The following is a 14,053-nucleotide window of genomic DNA, read 5'->3' as shown; positions in this document are numbered from 1 at the left end:
GATTTCTCAACAGAGGATAAAAGTTTGTAGCATTGCAAATAGAATCTGTAATGAATATGCAAGGCAGCAATACTTTGGCTTAGTAAAGAACCAATTGGATTTAATATTTCATTCAGATGGTTTTATTCCATTTGCTTCACTCCTTTCTTTTCTATGTGATGCTCTGTGATAAGAGGCAATATATCATTTTTCTTCTCAGGTCTTTTCCTCAATAAGCTCCCTTGGCTCAAGTTTCCCAGCTGTCTTTTTCTCTAGGCACACCAACATGTGTAGAGATAAGATGGAATTTCTTCAATTCCAACATCTTTCTTTTTTAGCTGCCTAGTGCTTTCCATGAATAATTTCAGACTCCCAGATTAATGCAGAACAAGCGCATTGCAATGCATATGACCAGAACTAAATGGGATCTCCCTACAAAGAGAAAAACAGGCTCACATGGAGCTTTTCAAAACAAGGAAGAAGATATCAAACATTATGTAGCAGGTTGGAATCTCCAACTGTTTAGCCAATTTCATCAGAAGCCTGTAGGGGCCCTCAAGATAGGACAAAATGTCTGCAAACAACCAAGCCTATAAAGTACCAAGGATTCCACAGTCTGATGAACTTCCTCGGTTTCAAACTTAATTCTTCCCTTAGTTTGTCAGAAACACAATTGTCAAAAGGGAGAGATCAGGAGACCACTATATTTTTTTTCTCTACTCCAGCTAAAAACAGACCTTGCTAGAATGACATGTACATCATGATCATAGGACACACTTGCAATGAATGCTGAAAAACTGTCACCCAGTTATCAGTACCTTTTAAAAATTTTGTTCAAATCCCTCCCATGAAATTTTAGGCTGAAATAGGGACTGTCCATGCTTGATGGTAGAGAGTAGATAAACTAAACTAGGTGTACATAGCAAAGAGTGCATGGAGGCACCATATGATTCTATCTTTAGATTGCATCATGTGGAAGGCATCATTCAGGAGCAGTGAATATTAATTATTTTGCTTACCTTCAAATGTGAGAAAGAAATGTCATCTGATTAATTTGTACTAATATATCAGGACACCTCAGAATTGTTTCTAGTGAATATTGGTGCTTTCTTCTGCTATCTTCCAACAAGGCAATTCCTCAATAATAACTCCTTGAAAAGAAGCAATCTGAGATAAATCTGAAGCAGAATGTTCTGAGACATAAGGAGTACTTTATTTTGGATATTAATATTAAATATGAAGATTAGTGGCTTTATTGCTACATTTAGAAACAAAAACAGAAAATGAGTAGCTCAAGGAAGAAGATAGAGGATGTTATGTATTGATGTATTTACCTGGAAACTGTTGGAAACAGTCGAATGGTTGCACCTGCTTAAACTCCAGACTGACTGTCTACATGCTAATTAGCTTGAGTTTAAGCGGGAATATTACTTTAATTCTATTGGCTGCCACCCAGCGGTGAGCTGTACAAATTGTGGTAAAGCGGCAGTTAGTGCTACTTCTGTTGTTAACTGAATAAATGAGTTCTTGTTGCACCAATCATCTTGTCAATGCCTCACTGATCCTGAAACATAACAGTGGCAATGAAGGTGGGATGTGCTGCTAACAAGAAAGAGCCAGAAGTCACTAAGGGGTGAGACCAGGCCCCACCTGGTAGGAACCACGTTTCCCCCTCTGCCTGCCAGCAAGCAACTTTGGAGGCCCACGCCCTGAGGGACCCGTGCCTAGGACCAATGCAGAAGCCTTAGCAGCACAAGGCATTGAGAGGCCGGAAACAACTCACCATGGCCAAACTTGGAAAATTGTCAGAGTTCGACATGTCACATCCCAAGAGGTGGAGCTCATACATCTCGCGAGTCAAGAACTATCTGAGAGCTAACCAAGTTAGCGAAGATGGCTTAAAGGCCGTGATGCTGTTGTGCATGTGCGGCCAGACGACATTTGATGTAGCTGAAAATTTAGTTGCATCAGCTTTGCTAGAGACAGTCGCCTACTCCGAGCTCAAGAAAATACTCAAGGAACATTTTGAGCCGAAGCTTTCTGCATTGCCTGGAGACACGACTTCAAACAAAGGGAGCAACAACCAGGCGAGTCTGCTGCCGAGTTCATAGCTGCCATATGAAAGGTGTTTCAGCTCTGCAATTTCAAAGACCTTGAAGAGAGACTGAGAGACCATTTAGTCTGTGGGTTGAGGAACAGGGATCTTCAGTAGAAGTTCGTGAAGGAGACCTTGTCATTCCTAAAGGAAATTATGGCCGAAGAAGCCACTGGAGAAGCCATAAAAGCCTTATGGCCCTCCAAGAACACTCCCAGCCCAGAAACCGTCTACCACAAGGACACAGAAAGAGGCAAGGACATGGACCATGAAATCGATCTGCTGCAGAAGCCACCAACAAGAGTTCAGAGGCCACTTGACAAGGAAGTTCCCTCCACTCGATGTATGGACTGTGGAGGCTGACATAGGCGCTCAGAGTGCAGGTTCTACACAGCAAGGTGCTGGGTGTGTGGCAAACAAGGCCACATTGCCGCCGTCTGTAAAGGTCACCAGAGGGACATTCCACAAGAAGAATTTCCCAGGAAAAGTATTGGGGCCCCGGGGCAACACAGAGTTGGCTTTTGTGCCAGGAGAAGGAGCATGTTCATGCCCATCGCCCCATGAAGAAAAAGCTGAGACTCAAAGTCAAGCTTCATGGAGTTCCATGCCACATGGAACTAGACATGGAGTCAGCCCTATCTATAATTTCCCAAGGAACCTTTAACCATATTTGCAGTCATAGCGACAAACGAGTTAAACTCAAGCCATTGAATCTCCTGTTAACTGAGTTCCAAAACTCCCGTGTAGTGGTTAAAGGAGAAGTTAATTCAAGGTACAGTTCAAAGAGTTTGAGGGTCCCCTGGACATCGTAGTAGTTGAGAGCCACCGCACAAGCCTCACCAGGCTAGGCTAGTTTGATGCGTTGGGCATCCATGTAACTGGCATACACAGAATGAAAGCAGCGGACCTGTCAGTAGTTTGCCAAGAGTTTGCTGGTGTTTTCAGCCCTAACTTAGGGAAGTACAGAGGACCTCCCATTACCCTCCACCTTGATTCTACCGTAACTCCAATAAGGATCAAGCCTCATAGAGTGCCTTTTGTCTTCAGGGCCAAAATCGATACAGAACTGGACAAGCTGGTGCAACACTGTGTGATGCAGCCAGTAGATAGCAGTTGGTGGGGAACCCCCATAGTTACGCCAGTTAAGGCCAATGGTGAGGTGCACATATGCGTGGATTATAAGTGCACTATTAATAGAGTGCTTCAACAACATTCATATCTAGTGCCTGTAATCATACAGGGAGGTCGCATATTTACCAAGTTGGATTTGGCTCAAGCCTACCAGCAACTACCAGTGGACGATGCCACGGCAGAAGCTCAAACTATAGTTACCCACAGGGGAGCTTTCAAGGTAAAGTGCCTACAATTTGGGGTCAGTGTCGTCCCAGGGCTTTTCCAGGGCATGATGGAGTGCACACTCAAGGATATTCCAGGCATGTGTCCATATTTCAATGATGTCCTCATAGCTGGGGAGTCAGTAGAGAAATTGGCAGAATGGCTCAAAGCCATTCTTCAGTGTTTCCGCGAAGCGGGGCTGAAACTGAAAAGAGAAAAATGCAAAATAGGGGTAGCTTTGACCAAATTCCTCAGTTTCTGCATAGATGCCAAAGGCATTCACCCTGCTGAATCCAAGCTCAAAGCAGTTCAGCAGGCACCAAGTCCTAAATCAAAGGAGGAGCTTCAAGCATTTTTAGGACTGCTCAATTTTTATCATGCCTTTGTACCACACAAGGCTGCAGTGGCAGAGCTGTTACACCAGCTCTTGGACAAGAAGGCACAGTGGCAGTGGACAAACATCCACAAGAGAGGTTTTTCAGCAGTCAAATCACTGTTGTCTTCAAATTCGGTATTGACGCATTTTAATGAACAGCTGCCTATCAGCATTGCTTGTGATGCATCCCCGTACGGGGTAGGGGCTGTGTTGAGCCATTTGACGGCTGATGGGAGACAAGTTCCCATAGCCTATTATTCAAGGACTCTGTCCTCGGTGGAATGCATCTATGCCCAAATAGATAAAGAGGCATTCGCCATTGTGACTGGTAATAAGAAATGTCATGACTATTTGTATGGTCGGCCATTCACGGTCTTTATGGACCACAAGCCACTCCTGGGTCTGTTCACAACGGACAAACAAACACTCAGATTCTCTCTCCACAGATGCTGAGGTGGTCCATCTTTCTTTCAGTTTATAGTTACAGGCTGATTCACATACCGGGCAGGGAAATGGCCATGCGGACAGCCTTATCAGGTTGCCCCTGCTGCAAATAGAGCCAGACACCACTCCAGTGGTCCATATTCTGGCTATCCAGGATTTGCCGGAGTCTCCCCTTAATGCAGGAGAGGTAGCTGCCAAGACAGCTGCAGACAAAACGTTAAGTTGAATGTTGAACTGGGTGCTCACAGGATGGCTGGAAATTAGTCTGAGGCCTACTTTTCAGAACTTCAGTAGGAGGAAGGATGAGCTGTCAGCTCACAAGGGTTGCATTTTGTGGGGAAGTCGGGTCATAGTCCAGCACTCTTTAAGGCCCAGGGTACTAGAGTCTCTGCACAAGGGACATCCGGGAATAGTCCGGATGAAGGTATTCACGAGAAGCTACCTGTGGTAGCCAGGGTTAGATAAATATATTGAGGCCCAAGTATACAGCTGCTACATTTTCCAGCAATCCCGGCCAGAAATGCTGCAAACCCCCATCCATCAATGGGAAACCACACAAGCCCCATGGTCAAGAATCCACATCGATTTTGCAGGACAGCTGTTCCTCATTGTGGTGGACAGTCACTCTAAATGGTTAGATGTTGCACCTGTCCCAACTATGACTACTGCCAGGATCATCCAGGAACTGTGCAGAATCTTTGCAATGCACAGGTTACCTAACGCACTTGTCTCAGACAATGGGGCTCAATTTACCACTGCAGAATTTCAATCCTTTTTAAGGGCTAACATGTTCAGGCATGCCACTTCAGCCCCTTTTTAGCCAGTCCCTAATGGCCAAGCGGAACACATGGTCGGAACGACCAAAGAATCCTTAAAAAGGGTCATAACTGGCAACTGGCAGCATAGACTAGCGATTTCTTACTTTGCTAACACACGACTCCCTGCAGTTCCATGGGCAGAAGTCCAGCAGAATTAAGATGGGGTTATCGCTTAATCACTAAGCTGGATCATCTGCATCCAGACCAAGTTGCATCGGAATCAGCATAACCAATGCCAATGCGGAGATTGCAAGTTGGTGACCTGATTTGGACTTGAAACTGTGGGCAAGGGGCACTGTGGGTGGTAACTGTGGTTAGTAAGATGTCAGGGCCACTCTCTTACGAAGTGGTCCTGGAAGACGGTCACGTGCTATGTAGACACATTGACCAACTGCTCAGGAGGCCAGCAAACCAGCTGCTGGCTCATGACTCTCACGGAAGTCAAATTCAGGGGCAGCATGACAGCAGCCGTGCATCGGACTCTTCGAGCGAGGGCAAGACTCCCAGGAGAGGGGACGGGGGACTAGCGGACAGCATGTTGGCCCCAAACACAGAGACTGCACCCACAGAACGACTCCGGTGGATGGCTTTGATTTCCAGCCCTGGGGAAACTGGTCCATCAATGGACACTGATTCGGGTCTACCCGGACAGACCAGCCACAGAGACTCAGGTCTACCCATAGCAAACGGGTCCCAAAGCCCCTGTTTATCCAGCCTGGCAGGTGAGTTAGTAGACTGGGAGGCCTACAGTGGTGCCGAGGTGCTTGGAACAATCAAGAAAGCCACCAAAATATTTACAGGACTATGTTCATTATTTGTCATTATGAACTATCTAGGGGGAAGGGGTATTATGTATTGATGTTAATTACTTGGAAACTGTCGGAAACAGTCAAACGGCTGCACCTGCTTAAACTCCAGACTGACTGTCTATATGATAATTAACTTGTGTTTAAACAGGAATATTGCTTGAATTCTATTGGCTACCACCTAGTGGTGAGCTGTATAAATAGTGTAAAGTAGCAGTTAGTGCTGCTTCGGTTATTAACTGAATAAATGAGTTCTTGTTGCACCAATCATCTCATCAATGCCTCACTGATCCCGAAACATAACAGATGATATTGAGTTCTCTGTAGAAAGATACAAAAGCCAGTAGATTATAAGGATCAAGAAAATAAGAGACCTCAATTATCCCCCCAAAAATAAATGGCACATGACCTAATGCTGGCCATCCATGAAAGGTGCAAGTAACCATTGCAAAATAAAATTCAGATACTATAGGAGGAGCCCCATTGAGGACCAGCCACTGAGTGTGGTTGGTTACCCCGTTGTGAATCCATTTGGTGGTGGTAGTAACTATCCCACACTGCTCTGTCTTGCCAAGAATTAGGCTATAGTCTGCTTTTTCAACTGCCTTACTCAGGTCTAAGTAAACAATGTCCACAGCATTTGTCAGCACAAATAACTAGGAACAGGATTTGAGTTCAATGCACTAAAAATTTAATATGTGCTACTTATATATCCAAGTATCTGCATTTTGTCAAAGGAGGCCATAGTCTGCAGCACCACAGTGCTTTCCCAGTCCTCTCACTCCAAGGATGGTGAAATATTATGTTCTGGGGTTCCAAGATCAATTCTGCGACCTCCTTCAGGACTCTGGGAAGTAATCCATTTACTTCCTCTGATTTGAACCGGTCTGATGCGGATAGGCATCCTTGGATCATCTCTGGGCCTATCCTGAGTTGCATTGCTCTTCTGTGTCCTGTGGTGGTGGTGCTTTTTGTGAGCTCTGCAGACGTGACAGACCTGAACATTAAACAACCATCTCAGGAATGCACGACACAACACTGAAGAACAAATTCCACAGGACAAGATTTGGCTGCTCATTTGCATCTGCAAGAGAAGAGTCTACTCTGCTCAGGACAGCAAGGTTTACCTTCTGGACAGATGATCACTGGTTTGAAAGAGGAGTCAAAGAGGCAATCTGGATTAAAATTGAACAGCCATCCCTCTACTTCTATTCTATTCTATTCTATTCTATTCTATTCTATTCTATTCTATTCTATTCTATTCTATTCTATTCTATTCTATTCTATTCACTCTACTCTACTCTATTCTATTCTGTTCTGTTCTATTCTGTTGCTTTTTGAAGAAAAAAAAAAAGCATATTTGGGACAACCATGACTTGGATGATTGAGAATCTCCAGAGACTCTGAGCCTTAGCTTTCCTATTCTATTCTGTTTTAGTTATATGTCCCTCTTTCCATTTTGTATACATTTTCATTCCCCCCCCCCCGTTTGTCACAGTACTTTATGAAACCGTGCTGTCTTTGTCTGGGGTCTCTTGTTTCTCTTTTCTCTGTGGTATTATGTTAAATTGCCTTTTTGTAATCTTATCATTCAGAGTTTCCCAAGCATTTTGAGTTCTTTTTCCCCTTTAGGATTTCCATCCATGGAACCCTTCCTAAACTATATCTTAGTTTGTTGAAATCATCTCTCTTAAAGTTTCAGACAGTAGTTTGACATTATTCAGTTACTGGTGCCTGCATTATGTTGAATTCCAGTGTGATCCCTCTCCCCCAAAGTTTCCGCGATTTCAATCGCCTCCCTCATTTTATCTATTAGTAAGATGTAAGTCCAGGATAGCTGGACCCTCTAGTTGCCTTCTCTATCTTTGGATGACAAAAGTTGTCAGCTGGGTTTGTCAGAACTCTGTTTGATCTCTGATTTGGTCCAGAATTTATCTCCCAATGGATCTCAGGGCAGTTAAAATCTCTAATACGGTGGTGTGTTTACTGAACACATTAGCTAACTCATTAGCAAAAGGTTCATCTAGAACAGCAGTTTTAAACCTGTGGGTCACGACTCCATTTGGGGTCAAACGACCATTTCACGGCGGTCGCCAAACAAGGCTGTCGGCCATTTTTTCCCCTTTTCATTAGCTGTGCTACTCCCTCTTATTCTATTGGCTTTTGAAAGCCAATAGAATAGACTCTATTCAAGAGACTCTATTCTATTGGCGTTCGAAAGCCAATAGAATCTATTGGCTTTCGAAAGCCAATAGAATAGACTTTCTTGAATAAAGTCTAATTCTATTGGCTTTCAAAAGCCAATAGGAATTGTCCAGGCTGTCTTTGCCCTGCTGAGCCCACCAAAAGCCCCAGTTTGCAAATGGTGCTGCAAGGCAAACTTTCTGGAAAGCTTCCCTCCCTGCTGAGCAACTACTAAAAGTAAGTAAAAGAGGGCCAGGGGTGGGAGGTAGGAGGCCAGCAAGCGCAGGGAGGGTTGCTGGCGTGCGTGGGGCCCGGCGGGTGCCTTACCTGCCTTGAGCTGGGCCAGCTGGTGGTCGGCCTGTGCCATCACTGCCACTTGCCGTGGCCGCCCAGGAGCGCCTGGGCCTGCCTGCCACCGCCCCGAATGGGCGGTGGCCAAGGTAAGGCTAGCAGGGCAGCGGCGGGTTCAGGGAGGGTTGCTGGTGCATGTGGGGCCCGGCGGGTGCCTTACCTGCCTTGGGCTTGGCAAGCCAGTGACCCAGCTGGTGGTCGGCCTGTGCTGTCTCTGCCGCTTGCCAGCTACACTTCGGCCGGTGCAGGGGGCGGCACCACGCATGTGTGGCGCTCCCAGGCAGGGAAATACAGGTAGTCCTCGACTTACGACTGATTGCAGGGTCACGGCATTAGGAAGGTTGAGAACCACTGATCTAGAAGGAAAAAATAAGTGTATATGAGATTAAAGCTTTGTAGCAATAATCTTACTTTGGCTAGATATTGCAGACATCTATGGGAACAAAGAACTCGGGTCAGAACTGCATAAGGAGAAAAAGTCTAGAAAATTCCCCATAATTTGTTTGATTGTTTCTCTCCACCTCCTGATTCTGTTGCTCTTAGGAAAGTAATGCCCATTTATAAACAGATGTTTTGAAATGCTAGTTTTAACATAAGGCACAATATAACTCTTACAGAACCAAATTAAATATGGAAGCATAGTAGACTGGAATTTTTTCTTTTGGTATTGTTGTTATAATCCTTTGAATTAATCCTGATTCTTTCTTGAGATCCATACATTTATCTTAGAAGCATTTTGAAAGTTCTTTGCCATGCATTCTTCCTAGGGCTAGGCGAGAATGACTGTTTCAAAATTACTTAACCAATTTTTGTGTCTAGGGTAAGGACTAGCGCCTTTGGGTCTAGATCTCAGGTTTCCTTGAGTTTTCTCTATTGTTTCTTTAACAGAGTAACTAGAAAAAACTAGAATTAGTTCAGAAGATGTCTCCACAAATGTGGTGCTTTTTTCAGAAGAGGCAGAACTGCTCCTCTTTTAAAACTTTTTTTGCGTGTGTGATTTCTCCTGACTGGCATTTGAACCAGAATAATCAGCTTGTGGTTTCAATATAAGTAGAGATCATAGAAGGTTACATTATATGATCAGAAAGTTAATTAAGGATTTATTTAAAATACATGAAGAGATTAAATGTGGGGAAGCAGTTCAGCTGTTTTGGAAAAATATCTGTTCCATTTCTTTTCTGCTTATAAACAAAGACTATGAAAATCCTCAGTGTTGTTTCATTGATGATGATTACCTTCAGAAGGAAATTTGCATATCATATCACTCCATTCCATATTAAAAAAAAATTGTTATCTTCTTCAGTAAGATTTTTTTTCTGGTTAAGAAAAAAAGTGATAGACATATATTGGGGAAATGCAATAAAGTCATAAATGAAAAATATCATTTGAGCCTAAATTTTCATTAATTAGAGTTGCCAATTATGCAATAGATACATTATCTAGATCTAGAAGCATTCCCATTACAATCAGAAATTTGGGACCCTGAATGGTAGGTGTACAATTATCTTGGTATTTCCCCAAATGTAATTGTAAATTCAAATGCAAATGCCTTCCGGGGGTCAATATCCATGAGAGATTTCCAAGAAAGAGAACCTTAAAACTGGTGGAATCATCATTTATTGTTTATTTATTTATTGATATAAATAATAATAATAATAGTAGTAGTAAAGTTGGAAGGGACCTTGGAGGTCATCTAGTCCAACCCCCTGCTCGGGCAGGAAACCCTACACCATTTCGGACAAATGGCTGTCCAGTCTCTTCTTAAAAACTTCCAGTGTTGGAGCATTTACTGCTTCTGGAGGCAGGCTGTTCCACTGATTAATTGTTCTCACTGTCAGGAAGTTTCTCCTTAGTTCTAGGTTGCTTCTCTCCTTGATTAGTTTCCACCCGTTGCTTCTTGTCCTGCCTTCAGGTGCTTTGGAAAATAGCTTAATTCCCTCTTCTTTATGGCAGCCCCTGAGATATTGGAATACTGCTATCATGTCACCCCTTGTCCTTCTCTTCGTTAAACTAGACATACCCAATTCTAGCAACCGTTCCTTATATGTTTTAGCCTCCAGTCCCCTAATCATCTTTGTTGCTCTTCTCTGTACTCTTTCTAGAGTCTCAACATCTTTTTTACATCGTGGTGACCAAAACTGGATGCAGTATTCCAAGTGTGGCCTTACCAAGGCATTGAAGAGTGGTATTAATACTTCACGTGATCTTGATTCTATCCCTCTGTTAATGCAGCCTAGCACTGTGTTGGCCTTTTTGGCAGCTGCAGCACACTGCTGGCTCATATTTAAGTGATTGTCTACTAGGACTCCGAGGTCCCTCTCACAGTTACTACTATTGAGCATGGTGCCACCTATGCTGTACTTGTGCATTTGGTTTTTCTTGCCTAAATGTAGAACCTTGCTTTTTTCACCATTGAATTTCATTTTGTTAGTTAGTGCCCAGTGTTCAAGTCTGTCCAGATCCTTCTGTATCTGAAGCCTGTCTTCTGGAGTGTTGGCTATTCCTTGGTGTCGTCTGCAAATTTGATGAGTTCCCCATCTATCCCTTCATCCAAATTGTTGATGAAGATGTTGAAGATTACTAGGCCCAGAACAGAGCCCTGGGGCACCCCACTACACACTTCCCTCCATATAGATGCAGTTCCATTGAGGACCACTCGCTGAGTACGGCCGGTCAGCCAGCTACGTATCCATCTGGTGGTGGTTCTGTCTACCCCACATTTTTCTATCTTGTCAAGTAGTAGGTTGTGATCTACTTTATCAAATGCCTTACTGAAGTCCAAGTAAATTATGTCCACAGCATTCCTCTGATCCACTAATTTTGTCACTTGGTCAAAGAATGCAATAAGATTTGTCTGGCATGATCTATTTTTGACAAACCCATGTTGGCTTTTAGTAATGACTTTGTTTGCCTCTAGGTGTTCGTTGATTCGTTGTTTGATTATCTTTTCCAGGATCTTCCCAGGTATTGAGGTCAGGCTGATAGGTCTGTAATTTCCTGGATCCATTTTTTTTCCTTTTTTGAGGATGGGAACTACATCAGCTCTTTTCCAGTCCTCTGGTAGTTCCCCTGTGTTCCAGGATCTTTGAAAAATATAGTTCAGTGGCTCCGATATCACATCTGCCAGTTCCTTGAGAACTCTGGGGTGTAATCCATCTGGTCCTGGTGATTTGAACTCATCTAGGCTGGACAGGTGCTCCCTAACGATTTTCTTGCCTATCTTAACTTGTGTTTCTGTTTTGTTACTTACAGAAGTAACACATAATGCTCCCTGGGATAGATATCTGGTATGCATGCAATTTTCCATCATGCTACAGTGCCAAAGCCCATGTTTGTAAAACTTCCATACCAGAAGAATGAAGGATTGCCATCAGAAGAAGAAATAATCACGAAAATATTGGAATGTGCAGAGATGGACAGACTAACTATGAGGCTGAAAGACAAAGAAGATACGGACTATTATAAAATTTGGAATTTATTCTATTCTTCGTTAGAGAAAAGAATGAAGGATTAGGAAGTGAACATGTATTAGCTTAGCAAACACCAGACAACTTGTTTGATTGGAAAAATTAACATATGTTGATGGAAAAAAAAAATAAAAAAAGATTGTTAAAAAAAAAAACTTCCATACCAAACACATGGAGCATTCATTAATCATAGTTGTAAAACAAGCTGTCAATTAAGAATGCAAGAAATTAATTTACCAGCCTGAAAAATGCCCTTCATGCAATCCCTTCAGTATCTCTGCACCTCATTACTCCCCAAATATATTCCCCTGCCATGCTATACATCTATCTATCTATCTATCTATCTATCTATCTATCTATCTATCTATCTATCTATCTATCTATCTATCTATGTATATATGTGTGTGTGTATATATATATATACTAAAAGCTCATGTAGTAGTCAAACCTGGTGTTAGCTTAGCTCAGAGTATAGAATTTTTTTAATTTACTTTCCAGACCACTCTAGTGATATTCCATCATAGTATTTGGATAACAAATGAATGGATCAAGAGTTAAAATCAATATTTCATTATAATATCATCAGAGTATGCAATGTTCTAAAAAGTCAGAAACAATCTGAAGAAAAGGATGAGCCACAAAAAAGCACCAAATCAACTTCTACGGTTGCAATTCAAAACAATGATTTAGTAATGATTTCAGCTTCTTCATGCTATCTATCTTGGCATAAAATATTCTCTATATATACTTTTTGATTGGTTATCTGTCATCAAGTCAGTGTCAATTTGTAGCAACCATATATATTCCCCAATCTTGTCCTTCAGATCTTTCAACAGTCTACCTATCACCACTGTAATTAAATCCAATCACCTTGCCAGTTTTCTTTTTTTTCCTTCTTCTTCCACCTTTCCCAGCAATAGAGACATTTCTAGGGAACTATTATACTATAGCCAAAGTATTATCATTATTTGACCTAGTCATCTGTCCCTCAAGTAAAAATAATAATAGAAGATATACTATTTTTAAAAAATATTCTATTTTTTTAATATATTAATGAATTTTGTAATTATTTTTGTTGTTCTTGTATTGTCCAGAATAGTTAGATGAGTTGTTATATAAATTTAATAAATAAATAAACAAGAAAGAAAGAAAATAAACTCTGAGTTAATTTATTTGATGATATATTTATTTTCTTGGGTGCCCATGTATTCAGGAATCTTCTCCAATAGCAAAGTTCAAATGCATCAATATACTTTCTGTCTTGCTTCTTCAAAGTCCAATTTTCATTTCCATAGAGTTTTCCAAGAAGAAACGTTATCTGCATGAGTCTTATTTGTATAGGTACAGACACATCCTAGTATATCCCCAGTCTTCATCATACTTCCCTCGCATCCTCGTGTACTAACTTACAGCCCCGTATTACTTCACAGAACTTCCATCAACTCACACTGCACCTCTGTGCAATCTCCCCAACCGTGTCACTCATATACTCTCTTAGGCCACACTATGCCTTATGTGCACCTCTGGGCACCATTGGGAAAGTTTTCATGGGGTGTTAGAAAAATTCCAAAGGTGTCATTGAGAGCCTGTGATGAAGGTTGGGAAGGGTGCTCAGGGCTGCACAAGAGAGGCTATGCAGGTTGCAAAGGGCCTGGGTCTCAAGTTGCACAGCTTGACATGGCCAATACAATCAAAGACCTTTGCGATCACTTCTGGTTTGCTGACGTGGGTGCCCTGAATGCTTGCGAGATGAGCTCTGGCTCCCTTGTCCAGTTTCACATAGCTGGGGGGCCCTAAAAGGGCCAAAAAATTGCCCCGTAGAGGCGACCAGCAAGGAGGAGCTTTCGCTGGATCGTGGGAGACCAGTAGCTCTCCCGTTAGAGGTGGCATTCCCTTCGAACTGGAGGACAAAAGATCAGCCATAGCAATATGGCTGATCACTAGGCTGGGGACAGCTGAAGTCACACTCACTATCAGGCAACATTAAAGCAGTGTGGAAGAGACTGGGTCTACCTCTCTTAAATTATAATTACCTTTTTCTACCTACGTAAGCTGCTAAAGTACTTTCCCCCCTGTGGAGAGGGAAGGGGGATTTTAGCCTTCCCCCCAGAAACAGCAGTGACCGAATATCCAGGGGAGTTTTAAAACGTTGAAAAAATAAATAATAGAAAGTCTTTTAGTCCACAAACTTTAGGAAA

Source organism: Crotalus tigris, unplaced genomic scaffold (assembly GCF_016545835.1).
Source record: "Crotalus tigris isolate CLP2741 ecotype Arizona unplaced genomic scaffold, ASM1654583v1 scf7180000018489.288463, whole genome shotgun sequence".
NCBI classification, from domain to species: domain Eukaryota; kingdom Metazoa; phylum Chordata; class Lepidosauria; order Squamata; family Viperidae; genus Crotalus; species Crotalus tigris.
This window is presented reverse-complemented; position numbering follows the sequence as displayed.